The 15,721-nt window shown below is 45.1% G+C and overlaps 1 long non-coding RNA gene across 1 annotated transcript; it reads left to right on the top strand.

Moving 5' to 3' along the window:
- Position 1: 1 nt before the first annotated feature.
- On the top strand, positions 2-14,513 carry LOC148685367 (uncharacterized). The gene is made up of 3 exons (XR_015950613.1): positions 2-130; positions 6,359-6,505; positions 13,487-14,513. It is a non-coding gene; the product is annotated as an uncharacterized LOC148685367 (long non-coding RNA).
- The last annotated feature ends 1,208 nt before the right edge of the window (positions 14,514-15,721 follow it).

Here is a 15,721-nt window from a genome sequence, read left to right on the forward strand (position 1 = left end):
TAACGACTCCAAGCCAGAGCCTGGAGGGAGAGTCAGGAGACTACAATTCCCAGGATTCAGCGCTCCTGGACCAGTTCTTTCTTTCCCCTTCAGATTGGCGGCGCAATGCTATATGCATGTTTACTCAGAAGTAAGGCTCCATTTGTGTTCAATTGGGTTTACTTCCGGGCAAGTGAGCATAGGATTTCAGGCTGCATAAAAGTAGGACAGACAGCAACATGTTCATGTCTTCAGGAAATTCCCCTGTGAGGGAAGATTGTGGCGTTGGGGGCTTTTGGTTTAGAGAAAGGGCAAGTAAGAGGGGACAGGAGAGAGGTGTAGGTGTAGGATATTATGCCATGGCATGGAGAAAGTGGCTAGAGAAAAGTTGTTCTCCCTCTCTCAGAACACTATAACTTGTGGCCAAGGAAGAGGAATGTTGGAAGATTGTGGACAGGTGAAAGATAGTACATACTGTATTCTCACAGCACATAGTTAACCCATGGCATTCCCATATTTCAAAAAATGAAAATCCAGACAGAAAAGCTGTTTTTTTTTGGGGGGGGTGGCAAAGTTGCTGAGTTTTGGGATGCTTTTGAGCTATTTCTGAGGGAACTCGCCAAAAATGACACTGCCGACATGGGCTGTCATACATCCAGATTTCCCCAGACAACTTTTTAACCAATTCCCTCCCAGACACTGTTTGCAACTGCAGTATTCCAAATATGTCCAGGGAATTCCAGATGTATGCAACCCTACTTCCCCAGGGGGGTAATGATGGCCCGCAACTTGGATAGCTTCGCAGGTGGATAAATTCATGGAGGTAACAGCTAGCAGCAGCTACTAGATATGATTACTATGTTCTGCCTCCATATATACCGTTCGGAGGCTTTATGCTTCTGAATACGAATGGCTGGAAACAGCAGGAGGGGAGCATGCCCTTGTGCTCAGGCCCCGCTTGTGGGATTCCCACTGGCATCTGGTTGGCCACTGTGAGAACAGGACGCTAGACTAGATGGGCCATTGGTGTGACCCAATTGGCTTTTCTTATGATGCCATGCCCTATTTCAGGATGTTCCATTTTACCACTACATTTCCCCAATTTGCTTCCCACATGGACACCCACTTCCCTCCTTATTTATTTTACTTCTGCAAACTTTGGGGTTCCCCAAAGCTTGCTGATATTTCCCTCTTTTGCATGTGGATGGTGTCATTTTGACTACATTCGCAATGGCACTCACAGCTTGAATGCTGAAAATATAGGGACTTCACTGCACACAGTCCCTCCAGCATTTTTCAGACAAAAGGTAGGGTCAGTTTGATGTTTGTTATGTAGACATTTCTCTTGTGTAAGAATGTGTCATAAAAATACTTTAAGGAGTGTCTCATCCCAGACTAGCTTGCCCGCATGTTAAGATAATTAGTTCTATGCAAGGTTGTGTGTTATATTTAATAACAACTGCTAGGTTACCTTGGCAAGTACATGGAAAAATTCTGCACAATGGTTCCGGAGATCAAAGAGCATGTTTTCCTGCTGGTTACAGCTGTACTCCATTTTGAATCAAGATGGCATACTGAGATGGCATACTGAATCTTTCAAAACTGCACACTTTAACCACCATTTTCAAACATGCACAGATTTTTTTTTTTTTGGTTTCTTACAATTTCCAAGCAGCACGGGCTGCTATCTATATTAAGAACTTTAATGGAGTGGATGTTTGTAAATTTAAATTGCACTAAAAACGTATTAAAAATAAACTCATCTCCCACCACCCTGTGCCAAATTGCATCTTCATCAGAACTGAGCTGCTTCAATATATTTGTCTGTCAGCAGCAAAGATCCATTTATAGAGTGTCATCCCCAAGCAGCGTTGCCTAGCACTGACTCTGTTGTGTTTTGAGTGCTACCAGGAATGAGGAACGAAGAACATTTGAGTGCCACTACTTCCTCATCACTGAAATTGATAATTCAGCTCTGAGCACCATATCTACTCCTGTCCAAAATGAATGACATTAGGGTGCTCCTCCTTCCTAATACCCCTGCATCATGTGTACCAGCAAGCTCAATCATCTTGAGCAGGCACCCCCAAACTTCGGCCCTCCAGATGTTTTGGACTACAATTCCCATCACCCCTGACCACTGGTCCTGTTAGCTAGGGATCATGGGAGTTGTAGGCCAAAACATCTGGAGGGCCGCAGTTTGGGGATGCCTGATCTTAAGGGTTGTTCCATATGTAGCCAAAGGCAGTGCCAGATTTATGTATAGGCTAAGTAGGCTGAAGCCTAGGGCCTCTAAATATATGGGGCCTCCCCTCTCCCAAAATTGCAAACCCAATACTTCATACAAGGGCAGGGCAACTCGGGCCCAGCAACTATGAGACTCAGAGCCAGCCAGTGAGGCCCAATTTGAAACTCTGGGGCCCAACTTGAAATATTTTTGTGGGACCCTAGTTCACAGCCAAAGTCTACAGAATCTTAGAGATATAAATCCATGTGCTAGATCATTTTCACAAGGTCAGCAAAGCCCTTCAGAAATCAGACCTGCAATTGAGTTCTTGTGCAAGTTTGTACAGTTCACTTCTGGATTTTTTTAAAGGAAAATTAGAGAATATTTTGATGAGATTGAGAAACAAGCAAAAGCCACCTTGCCAAATGTTAACTACAAAACAAGGAGACAAAGAGTGAGGGAACGGCAAAGAAATGACAGAAGTGCACCTAGAATCATAGAATCATAGAGTTGGAAGAGACCACAAGGGCCATCCAGTCCAACCCCCTGCCAAGCAGGAAACACCATCAAAGCATTCTTGACATATGCCTGTCAAGCCTCTGCTTAAAGACCTCCAAAGAAGGAGATTCCACCACACTCCTTGGTAGCAAATTCCACTGCCAAACAGCTCTTACTGTCAGGAAGTTCTTCCTAATGTTTAGGTGGAATCTTCTTTCTTGAAGTTTGAATCCATTGCTCCGTGTCCGTTTCTCTGGAGCAGCAGAAAACAATCTTTCTCCCTCCTCTATATGACATCCTTTCACCTGATGCCTTAGATCAGACTACGGCCCCGCTCTTCCAAATCGGAAAAAAATCGCCGAAAATCCTTTGTGCGCATGCGTATGGGCCTCTCCCGACCCAGAAGAGGTAATTTCCGGTGCACTTCCAGGTCGGGGGAGGCCCATATGCATGCGCACAAGCGATTTTCGGCGATTTCCCCCCGACTGTGTGTGTGTGCGCATGCGCACAGGCACGCACTCCCCCGCCCTCCGGCCCGCTGCGCGCGCACTCCCCTACCCTCCGGCCTGAAGCCCGGTAAGTCTGGGGACCCCTGCCTTAGATCCACTTTCTTCAAGGAATATTGGCAAAAGATTATAAAGGTTATTTCTGGTGTATTTCAGGTGACGATAGAAGTCAATAGAGAAATGCTTATCTCTGGAATATTGGGGAACAGTAAAATAGAAAGAAAATAGCAAGATTGGTATAAAATTATGATAGCTGGCATGCTTTTTATTGCATCAGGATGGAAAGAAAAGGATAAATGGACAATGGAAAAATTGAATGACTATGTTTTTGAATATATGCAATCTGAGATATTTGAACAAGTAATGAAGGAAGACACATGGGAAAACAAATGTCAAAAGATTTTGAATAAATGGACAAGTTATAGGAATTGGATAGCACGGGGGGAAGCCAACCCAAGCATTCAAATTAGAATGAATAACCTGTGCACATGGTTAAAGATTTGAAGAGAGAACAATTCTGGGGGAGGGGCTAAAGCGGAGGGGGGAAAGAAAGAAAGAAAAGAAATTAGGATAAATGAGTAGGGACAAAAGTATATACTGTTATGTATAGCTAATAAGAGGGTGGTTTTGATGCATGTTATTGTTATATTTTTGACCGAATGATTTTTTTTGTAATTTATTTGATGTCCCTGGATGAAAGTATGATTATAAAGAATAATAAAAAATAAAAGGTTTTTTTTAAAAAAGATGCACTTTCTTCAAGAGATAAGTTTAGGGTAAATCCTTTATTTCTATATTAGATGTACTTGAAGCCAATTTAAAAAGAAGTACTGTGTACAGTGATGTTGCACAATTGTTTTTCCGTTCTTGCTATTCTGATAGTATCTAAGCAATAAATTCAGCAGGGTGTTGAACTGTTGGTGGAAGCATACCCAGAAGATATTGACCTGAAACTTATTGATGAACTTTTGCACTTTCACCTGTATGTGAGACAAAGCCATAGTCTTACAGCAGGGCACTCTCTGTCTCATAAGACCTTTATCAAATTATATACAAAGAAAAAAATTCAGATGGTCTTTCCTAATGTGGAAGCAATTTTGTGGCTATTCCTTAGCTTTATGGTCACTAACTGCTCGGGAAAGAGGAGTTTTTCAAGACTCAAAAGAATTTAAAATGAATTAAGGGCCACAATGTCTCAAGAGAGGTTGTCCATGCTGAACATTCTATACATTGAAAGTGACAAACAAACAATTTTTGGTGAAGTTTTTTGATGTCCTTTAGAGGAGAAATTGTGAATTGCAGAATTTGAAATACCCATCATCATCCTTGGCTTCACTCAATTTTGTTTATAACACTCTTCCATTTTCTAGTCGTGAGGGTGGGGGATTGGGAGTGGCCTCACGAGTAGCCTAGGGCTTCTCTTCATCTTAAAATGGCCCTGGCCAAAGGCTTGGATTCAGTTAACGGTGTACTAGCAGGAGTCAGCCAATGGATCCTGCTAGCACAACAGGCTTTTCCTACCTCCCTTTCTCCCTGTGCTCCTCCAGTTCCCCCAGATACACTCTAGAATAGAAAATTGGGAGAACTTCCAGAACAGCATGCGGGGCAAGGAGAGGGAAGATTGTTCCACCAAGCAAGCAGAAATGCTTGTGTTGATGGACCAATGGTCTTAGCACGATGAATTCCACCTAAAATGCCACCACCCACAAGAGAGGTATCAGCAAGCTTGGGGAACCCCCGAGCTTTTGCAGACGTGCAGCAGTCTTGGTGGGGGATACCCTAAGGCAGAGCATGGGGAGCGTTAGTGCAGCACACCTACACACTGCAACCAACACGCTAACGTGTCATGACACAGTTTGGAAAGCTCTGCCCTAAGAACAGACAACTAAAAATAGCCCAAAGAGGAATGAGCATGCTCAGTGAGTGGCCAGGGAATGCCGGCTTACTGTTGAGTGGAAGGGGCAGAGGGAGAGCAGAACAGAACACTTGGGGAGAGGGTGGAATGGAATATCCTGGGAGAGGATGCAACTGGCTGGAAAACTGAACACAGTAGCAAATGGCATGGTGGGCCAGTGACGCTTACCTGACTTCCCTGCAGGTGCATTACTGTTGCTTACAGGGAAGGAGAGAAGTGAAGCAGTTGGGAAGGTAGTGCAAGTTCACTGGGAGGACCACCTAAATGGCGCTGCTGGTGTGTTTGCACTGCACTGCACTTACTTCTCCACTCCCTTGCTCCCCAACCCCCAGTGAGCAGCAGCGACTGACCCATCAGGAGGTAAGGTATCTCAGCCCCACCATGCCATCCGCTGCTGCCTGAAGGGGAGCACTCCACACTGCAGTATCTTGTTGTAGGCCCCGCTTCTTATCACTCCTTGCATTATTGCCACAACAAACGTGGGTCAAAAAGCTTAACTGGAACATTTGTGGTGTAAACTGTTACAGGATTGCAGCATGAAGTTTTGGGACATGTGCTGATTGGAAAAGAAGCAGTATGGCCACCCTGAAATGTTTGCAAGCAGAACAAGAATTGAAAGCAGAATTGTGTATAACCATCCTCATACCACAATGAACCCAATAGAAAAGAAAGCATTCAAACACCTACACAACAGCCTTGCTAAATAAAACACAGTGTAGTTACCAGTATATATGTTGGCTGATGGCAAAGTACAATTGTACTTGTAGACCTTGTACAAAACAAGGAGCATGATGGCAAAGCTCAGAACTAAAGTGCTATAGATATGAGAGACAAACTCCATTAAAAAACCCCACAATTAGCAGCAGTACATAAAGCTCTCCGGAGAAAGGGACCCATATTGTTGTTGAATGGCTGGAGCCCTCCCACTAGGACAGGCTACAAATGAAACTAAAATCTACTATCAAAGGAGTAGCCCTGTTGCGCATCAGAGACTTTTTTATCCATTTGCTGGAATTCAGAGCACTGGGTTGCTGCTATTATACATATTCCATTTAGGTTAGCAGAATTTCAGTGTCTTACAGGAAGTTTTGGAGGCCCCTCCGTAAATCTATTATAAAGAACACACACAAACGCGCACACACATCACCAGCTAATGTTAGAGAGCCATGTAGGAAGCAGCAAGCAGAGGAGTTTGTGATTGGTGGACTCCTCCTGCCTCTTTTCCATCTACAGTGTGAAACCTCTTGAGCGTCTCATCTCAGAGAAGGCAGCTCCCCTTGCAAAAAGTTCCATCCATCAGAGCTCTGAGACAGCTTCACCATGAAGGCCATCCTGATCATTGGTATTGTGCTGCTGATGAATCTGACTGTTGCCAATGGGGTAAGGACTGGTCTTATTGGATGTGATAACTGAAATGAGAATCTTCAGTTGCTTCAAAACCTTGATTTCGGGCACTGAAAGAAGGCTGTGTTTATGTAGTGGCTGCAGTTTGGGGGAGTGGAGGCGGCATTCATACATAGGAATTGAACATATTTAATACTACCTGTTTCTGAAATGCAAAGCCCAATCCTGTGCATATTTCCTTGGATGTATGTCCTGCACGGAGTTCAAAAGTGCTTACTCCCGTCCCAAGTGAGTTCACATGGGGAATGCAGACTGAGTCGTACATTGGATGTAGGAGGCAATTCTAGAGTAGGACCATGGATATAAAGCTTGGAATTTTTATTTTTGCAAAGGCATGCTCCAGCCAGTGTTAAGTACCCTTAGACTCTGCTGGTCTCTGTAGATCGGACTCTGTCCATTTTGGTTTCTCTCAGTTGTTCATTTTTCCAAGCTTAACCTCAGTTCTCCACGTTTCCAAATTAAAAAAGAAGTTAATGCAAGTTCGTTAGCATTTTGGTGCATATTTCTCCTAATATGTTTTGCCTAACATACCCATTTTTGCAAAGCAATTTCCCCTAATATAATGTGTTTTGGTGAGTTATTTTTAATAGTATACACATTTTTGTGCAATTGTTGTTACAGCATATGCATATTTGTATACACTACTTGACTGGAGAACTGCATTGCAAAATATAGAGAAGTGTGAATTTCAAGGGGTGGTTGTGTTTTTGTTGGTGTATTGTACGGAAAGTGAAAATTAGATAGGTTTGACTCTGTAAACTGATAGGGATGGGGGAGAAATTAAGTGGTTCAAAATATCAGAAATTTGTAGCCCAATGTACACCTTTTCTTCTTTTTAAGTGAGCCCTGTATATTTGGTTGGATTGGACTTTTAACATGGCACATACTGTGCAGGTCTCCTTACAAATAACCCCTGGTGAATTCAAAGGGAGATATGTTTCTTTGATCCTTACAAAAATATGTGTAAAGAAGCAGACATATCTGTGAAGATTACCATCTGACCAAGGGGAAACTGTCCACCCCATCCCACGTAGCCTACTTTTACACCTTTAACTAAAAGCTCATGTGTAAACATATGCGGCTTTTGACACCATCGACCATAACATCCTTCTGGACCGTCTAGAGGGCTTGGGAGCTGGGGGCACTGTCATACAGTGGTTCCGCTCCTTCCTCCTGGGCTGTGTTCAGAAAGTGGTGGTGGGGGATGAGTGTTCAGACCCCTGGGCTCTTACTTGTGGGGTGCCTCAGGGTTCTGTCCTCTCCCCCATGCTTTTTAACATCTACATGCAGCCGCTGGGAGAGATCATCAGGGGGTTTGGGCTGGGTGTTCATCAGTATGCGGATGATACCCAGCTCTACCTCTCTTTCAAATCAGAACCAGTGAAGGCGGTGAAGGTCCTGTGTGAGTGTCTGGAGGCGGTTGGAGGTTGGATGCCAGCTAACAGATTGAGGTTGAATCCTGACAAGACAGAAGTACTGTTTGTGGGGGACAGGAGGCAGGCAGGTGTGGAGGACTCCCTGGTCCTGAATGGGGTAACTGTGCCCCTGAAGGACCAGGTGCACAGCCTGGGAGTCATTTTGGACTCACAGCTGTCCATGGAGGTGCAGGTCAATTCTGTATCCAGGGCAGCTGTTTATCAGCTCCATCTGGTACGCAGGCTGAAACCCTACCTGCCCGCGGACTGTCTTGCCAGAGTGGTGCATGCTCTAGTTATCTCTCGCTTGGACTACTGCAATGCACTCTTATGTGGGGCTACCTTTGAAGGTGACCCGGAAACGACAATTAATCCAAAATGCGGCAGCTAGACTGGTGACTGGGAGCAGCCGCCGAGAGAGACCACATAACACCTGCATTGAAAGACCTGCATTGGCTCCCAGTATGTTTCCGAGCACAATTCAAAGTGTTGGTGCTGACCTTTAAAGCCCTAAACGGCCTCGGTCCAGTATACCTGAAGGAGCGTCTCCACCTCCATCGCTCTGCCCAGACACTGAGATTCAGTGCCGAGGGCCTTCTGGCGGTTCCCTCGCTGCGAGAAGCCAAGTTACAGGGAACCAGGCAGAGGACCTTCTCGGTAGTGGCACCCGCCCTGTGGAACGCCCTCCCACCAGATGTCAAAAAGAAAAACAACTACCAGACTTTTAGAGGACATCTGAAGGCAGCCCTGTTTAGGGAAGCTTTTAATCTTTAAGAAATTAGTGTATTTTAATATTTCTGTTGGAAGCCACCCAGAGTGGCTGGGGAAACCCAGGGGTATAAATAATAAATTATTATTATTATGCCTGCAAAATGTTTCCATTGTTTGGGAGATAAAACAGGTGGGTCCTTAACAGATTTTCTGGATTACAACACCCATCATCCCTGACCGTTGGATATGCTGGTCGGGGCTGATGGGAATTTGAGTCTATCAGCACCTGGTGAGCCACGGCCTCCCCATCTGTGAGACAAAGTATTATCAATCTGTTCTTAATGGCACAAGGACACTGGCCAGTTTAAATTTTGCCGCTTTCTGCCTGGACACTGCTTCTGACCACAAGGTACATTCACAGGATTAAACAGCAGTTTTCCACTATTGGCCCTTGTGAGGGCTGATAAAGCAAGCTGCTGTTTATCTGACATTTTTTAAATCTAAACTGGAAAAGTCAATGCTTGTCAAAACCTTCAAACTCACCTCTTGTGGTTTATGGGTGATGATCAACTGAGGATTATAAACATGGGTGAGTACCAGATTGGTGCTTTAAAACCACAGCTATTCTGATAGATACAATTTATCACACACAACGCTTTCCTTCTCTTAACTCACATAACCAACTTTCTCTAATTTTCTGCCTAGGAAGCTCCTTAAGAGATCACAAATGGGTCATTGGCAACAAATGTTTGTTTATAGGTTTCCCTCCTGGAAATAATAAAAATGGGTTAAGTGTGTGGGGAACGAGATGCGGGCTAGCTTTTTAAGGACAATCATGGTACAAAAAAAACATGCATGCATGAAAATAGTAACAGCTATCTCAAGGATATCTCTGCCTGTTCAATTCTTGTTGTTGTTGTTGTTTAGTCGTTTAGTCGTGTCCGACTCTTCGTGACCCCATGGACCATAGCACGCCAGGCACTCCTGTCTTGCACTGCCTCCCACAGTTTGGTCAAACTCATGTTCGTAGCTTCGAGAACACTGTCCAACCATCTTGTCTTCTGTCGTCCCCTTCTCCTTGTGCCCTCCATCTTTCCCAGCATCAAGGTCTTTTCCAAGGATTCTTCTCTTCTCATGAGGTGGCCAAAGTATTGGAGTCTCAGCTTCACGATCTGTCCTTCCAGGGAGCACTCAGGGCTGATTTCCTTAAGAATGGATAGGTTTGATCTTCTTGCAGTCCATGGGACTCTCAAGAGTCTCCTCCAGCACCATAATTCAAAAGCATCAATTCTTCGGCGATCAGCCTTCTTTATGGTCCAGCTCTCACTTCCATATATCACTACTGGGAAAACCATAGCTTTAACTATACGGACCTTTGTCGGCAAGGTGATGTCTCTGCTTTTTAAGATGCTGTCTAGGTTTGTCATTGCTTTTCTCCCAAGAAGCAGGCGTCTTTTAATTTCGTGACTGCTGTCACCATCTGCAGTGATCAAGGAGCCCAAGAAAGTAAAATCTCTCACTGCCTCCATTTCTTCCCCTTCTATTTGCCAGGAGGTGATGGGACCAGTGGCCATGATCTTGGTTTTTTTGATGTTGAGCTTCAGACCATATTTTGCGCTCTCCTCTTTCACCCTCATTAAAAGGTTCTTTAATTCCTCCTCACTTTCTGCCATCAAGGTTGTGTCATCTGCATATCTGAGGTTGTTGATATTTCTTCCGGCAATCTTAATTCCGGCTTGGGATTCATCTAGTCCAGCCTTTCGCATGATGAATTCTGCATATAAGTTAAATAAGCAGGGAGACAATATACAACCTTGTCGTACTCCTTTCCCAATTTTGAACCAATCAGTTGTTCCATATCCAGTTCTAACTGTAGCTTCTTGTCCCACATAGAGATTTCTCAGGAGACAGATGAGGTGATCAGGCACTCCCATTTCTTTAAGAACTTGCCATAGTTTGCTGTGGTCGACACAGTCAAAGGCTTTTGCATAGTCAATGAAGCAGAAGTAGACGTTTTTCTGGAACTCTCTAGCTTTCTCCATAATCCAGCGCATGTTTGCTATTTGGTCTCTGGTTCCTCTGCCCTTTCGAAATCCAGCTTGCACTTCTGGGAGTTCTCGATCCACATACTGCCTAAGCCTGCCTTGTAGAATTTTAAGCATAACCTTGCTAGCGTGTGAAATGAGCGCAATTGTGCGGTAGTTGGAGCATTCTTTGGCACTGCCCTTCTTTGGAATTGGGATGTAGACTGATCTTCTCCAATCCTCTGGCCATTGCTGAGTTTTCTGGCCATTGCTGAGTTCAATTCTAACAGCTGTAATTGTTTAAAGTGGTATTAGAGCACTTTAAAAATATGGGGCGAATGTGGCCATTGTCCCCATGGGAGGCCTAGGTGCTCCTTGGCTTGCTTTCAGACAGACATGGACACTGTTTTATTTCAGCAAGCTTTTTATACACTGCCATCTTTGTTCCACACCCTTACTACTTTTTTTAGTCTTTAAAAAAATATTGTAGTTTGTGAAGGGTACTAAGAGTTGGTAGGAGACGTCTGTTCCCCTCACAGAACTACAGTTCCCTGAGTGGTTTAACAATCCCTCTTCCCAGGGAACTCTGGGAATTGTAACTTTGTGAAGGGAACAACTCTCAGCACCTTTAACAAACCACAGTTCCTTGGATTATTAGAAGAAAGCCATGTCTGTTTTAAGTTGCATGCTGCTGCTTTAAATATATACCGGTAGTGCAGCCCCACTGAGTCCAGTGGACTTTATTCCCAGGGTATAACCAGTGCTGACTGGAGCTGATGGGAATTATAGTCCTGATCATCTGGAGGGCACCAGGTTGCAGAAGGCTGGTGTACTGGCTGGAGCTGATTTCCCTGGTATTTGGGGTGCGGTCTCCTTGCCACCGCTGCAGTTCTCAGAAGCTGAATGTTGCATCGCTTTCTGCCTGGGTTTCCTTATCTGCTAGAATAACAGGAAACAGGTTTCAGGCGCTGGCATTGCCTTGATCAGGGCCTGTCATTCTTTATTGCTTGCCTGCCAACCTCAAGGCCCAGAACATCAGCTGCTGGGGGCCAGCTGGGGAGAGGCAGTCAGTCAGTTGTAAAACCTCCCAGGACATAGATGCCGATTAGATAGCAGTGAAAAATAACCTTTTATGAGGATGGGCACATTACATATGTAGCAAACTTCTGTGGCACCATGCTACTGTGGTATCTTTCTTGTTGTGATCTAAAACAGAAGGAAGGTACCTCAGGACTGAGAACAAAATGAGGCCCTTGGGCTTCCTGTGGACTCTACCGAGGCCTCATCCTTTACAGGCCCTGCTCCCCCACTGCCTGAATGTGTTCTTGAACTCCGAAAAAGTTCTCTTTCTTCTCTGGATGAAGGACAGAGAGGAGGTGTGGGGGTGTAGCCACAAGCTACTGCACATAGGTGGGAAATGTACCTCTGTTGCTTCACCAGCCTTTGTCTCCTAGTCTGTTTTGGGGTGGCTGTCCACATTTTGAAGTGCAGTCGTACCCTGGAAGTCGAACAGAATCCGTTCTGGAAGTTCGTTCAACTTCCAAAACATTTGGAAACCAAAGCGCGGCTTCTGATTAGCTGCAGGAAGCTCCTGCAGCCAATCGGAAGCTGCAGAAGCCCCGTCAGAAGTTCGACTTCCAAAAATAGTTCACGAACTGGAACAGTCACTTTTGGGTTTGCGGTGTTCAGGAGCCAAAACGTTTGAGAACTAAGCTGCTTGAAAACCAAGGTACAACTGTTCTTGACATAACATTGATGTCACACCTGAGGCTCTCCAGTTGTTGCTGTTGTTGTTGTAATTATTATTTATTAAATCTGTTGGTCCCCTTTTTGACCAAGGTAATGCAAAGGGACTTGTAATCTATAAACAAACACAAACATTAAAACCAGCACAGAATAGAAACAAGGAAAACGGCCAAAGGCAATCCTGTTTTTAAAAGGCAGGATTGAAACATTTTACCCACTCAAGGAGGCCACAGATAGTTAAGAGCCAAAGGCCTAGCAAAACAGACATGCCTTGGCCTGGTGCCTAAAGCTTTGTAATGATGGCGTCCAGCGAGCTTCCCTGGGGAGAACATTCTACAAGTGGGGAGCCTGGTGATAGATGTAAGAGTCTAACAGCATCTGAAGAGCATCAGGTTCCCCATCCCCAATCTAAAGAGACCCAATCTGGGAAGACCATTAGGCTGTATCCAAGTAAGTTTTGCACAGAGTTTTCCCATTAAAAGTAATGTACCCAAACTTAGTCGTGTTCATTAATTTAAATGGGTTAGCATTGGAAACAACCCATTGGCCCAGATTCAGTGTTCTCTGACTGCCAGTGTAAGGGCTGTTGCACTAGCATAATGTCAAAAGCAAAGTTCAAAAGTTTGTGATACCTTCAGTGCGAGTAAACAGCACTTCCTCTATTTGGTCCAGAAAGGAAGAAAAGCATGTCAAGATGCATGTGAATACAGGGAGAGCAATTTTCTCATGCAAGGCGGAAGAGAGCTTTGTTTGAAGGAAAAGGGTGTAGCTCAGTGGTAGAGCAGCTGCTTTGCATGCAGAAGATCACAAGTTCAATCCCGGGTTTCTTCAGGTAGGGCTGGAAATGTCCCCCTGCCTGAAACCCCAGAGAGCTGCTGCTAGCCTGTGGAGACCATACTGAGCAAGATGGATCATTGGGTCTGCCTTGGTATAATGAGTCTTCCTATGTTGGTAAGGTATCAACTGTGTCAACTAACGTAACAAAGTGCCCTGTAGACCTTCAGTTTTGTTGAGAACTTCTCTGACCCCGTATCATATACTCTTCTCATTTGCTCTTTTAGGGTCAGGATGCAACAGAAACTCCCAAAAGCACGACTACTCATTCTCCGGTACATGGCAGAGCCATGTCCCTCAATGGCCCAGCTTGCTTTCTGCTACCACTCCTGATGGTTGTGATTCATCTCCTCCGAGTATACTGAGCCTGGAGAGTCACTGCTATGAGGGTATTCCTTGGAGGGCGAATTCATCTCTTATCTGCCTTTAGGGAAACCTTCCCTCCACTGATGATCCAGCCAGCACCTATGCTCTAGCTACAACCAACCCACAATTTTGGGCCATGCACCAATATTCATGGTCCAAAGGCTTTTGGCTTCATCTTCACCACAATGGATGCTTTATTTGCAGAATGAAAGGCAAACCAGAAGGACTTCTTGAACTTAATCCAGATGTGTGGGCTCATGCTCAGATGGTCTTCGCAGCAGGCGATGCACACAGGTCTAGAATGCATCTTCATAAAGACATATCGGTTCCCTGAGATAGGCAACCCAAGTGTCAGCTACTCATGTCTACTAATTAACAAGAGGCACAAATCCACTGGGATGTTTTCTCCGGCAGGCCCTCCAGGAAGAAACAGGAGTTGTGCATAAGCACTGCAAGGCTCCTGTTTCTTTCTGTCAGGAGACCGTCCTGAGGCATTGTGGCTCAGATCTGCCTCCTAGTCTGCCACCCTCAATCCTAAATCTGTCATCCAAGGTCCCAGAAGATGACCATCCACCTCTTGTTTCTGTAAGCCTTTCAGTTAATGCCGTGGTTTCCTGTGTGAAGCAACCCACCCTCCCACCCAACTTCAGGAATCATTTGAGGTCACATCCAAGTCTTCAGGAGGTCGCCTCTTGATTAGCAGCAAATTCGGTTGTGGAATGTCAACCCTTTGAAGTGGCAAACCTCAAGAAGTCGGCTGAAGATGGTCCAGCAAGATAAAACCATGCAAGATAAAAAAGCAGTGTTTGCAAATGTTCTGCCTTTGTTTTCTGTAATCCCCCAAGCAGGGTGGGTCAATGAATGAAATAAAAGCTTCTTGGCTGGAAAGCCTGCCTTTGTTGTAGTCTAGAGTGTTCCTATGCAGGGCTGTAGCCAGCCAGCCAGCCATGTCCCATTTCAGAATATCCCATTCTATTTCATTTTCATTCTGGTTTTCCTCCTCATTCCTATAACCCAAAAAAAAGCGGCATTTCAGCATTTCTTCCTCACTGAGTGAGTATGCTCAGTCCTCACTGAGGTGTTTAAAGGTCTGCTCTCCACCCCACACTTTTAGCCCCCCCCCCTTTTGTGCTTTTGTGCTCTGCCCAAGTACAGTATGTTTGCTGACTCCTTTCTCCTGTAGTGGGAAACTTGGTGTCTACTATTGAAAATGATGTCACTGTTATTATACATTAGCAGCCTTGTACCTGGCATTGCTCAGGAATTCTAAGAAACCAAAAAGTCAATGCTGGTTTGAAATCAGTGATTTAAATCAATGCAGTTTGGAAAGGCTCGGTCCACCATCTTGATTAAAAACATGGCGACCAATTGTATCTGAACATAGACAAAAATCTGCTCCTTGACCTCAGGAGCCAATGAGCAAAATTTGGTTACAATATCTTAAGAAGCATCCACCTGCATAGACAAGCAATTTTCCAAAATTAATACAGTGGTACCTCCGGTTACTAACGTAATCCATTCTGGAGGTCTGTTTTTAAGCCGAAACCGCTCGTAACATGAGGCGGACTTTCGCTAATGGTGCTGCCGGCGCACAATTTCTGCTCGCATCCTGGGGCAAAGGTCACAACTAGGGGCATCGACTTCCAGGCTAGCGGAGCTCGTTACCCGAAGCATTCGACAGTACGTAACATGAGGTTCCACTATACGTAACATGAGGTTCCACTATAGTGGACTATATTACAGTCAAACCTCGGTTTGTGACCGCCTTCGTTTGCGACCGCTTCGGTTTCCGACCACCGCGGACCCGGAAGTGTTTACATCCGGGTTCTGTGGCGCTCAGATGTGCAGAAGTCACCTGCGCAGCTCGCGCATGTGCAGAAGCGATCTGCGCAGTGCGTGCGTGCACAGAGGTGCTCTATCGGCGCTTCACACACGCACAGAAGCGTGCCTCGGGGGGAACCAATTGTGGTCATAAACAGAGGTATGACTGTATATAGGAATGACTTATCCGGCATACGTTTGTCTAATCCAGGCATCCCCAAACTGCAGCCCTCCAGATGTTTTGACCTACCGGTACAACTCCCATGATCCCTAGC

The sequence above is a fragment of the Zootoca vivipara genome, chromosome 6 (genome assembly GCF_965207765.1).
Source record: "Zootoca vivipara chromosome 6, rZooViv2.hap1.1, whole genome shotgun sequence".
Lineage (NCBI taxonomy): Eukaryota > Metazoa > Chordata > Lepidosauria > Squamata > Lacertidae > Zootoca > Zootoca vivipara.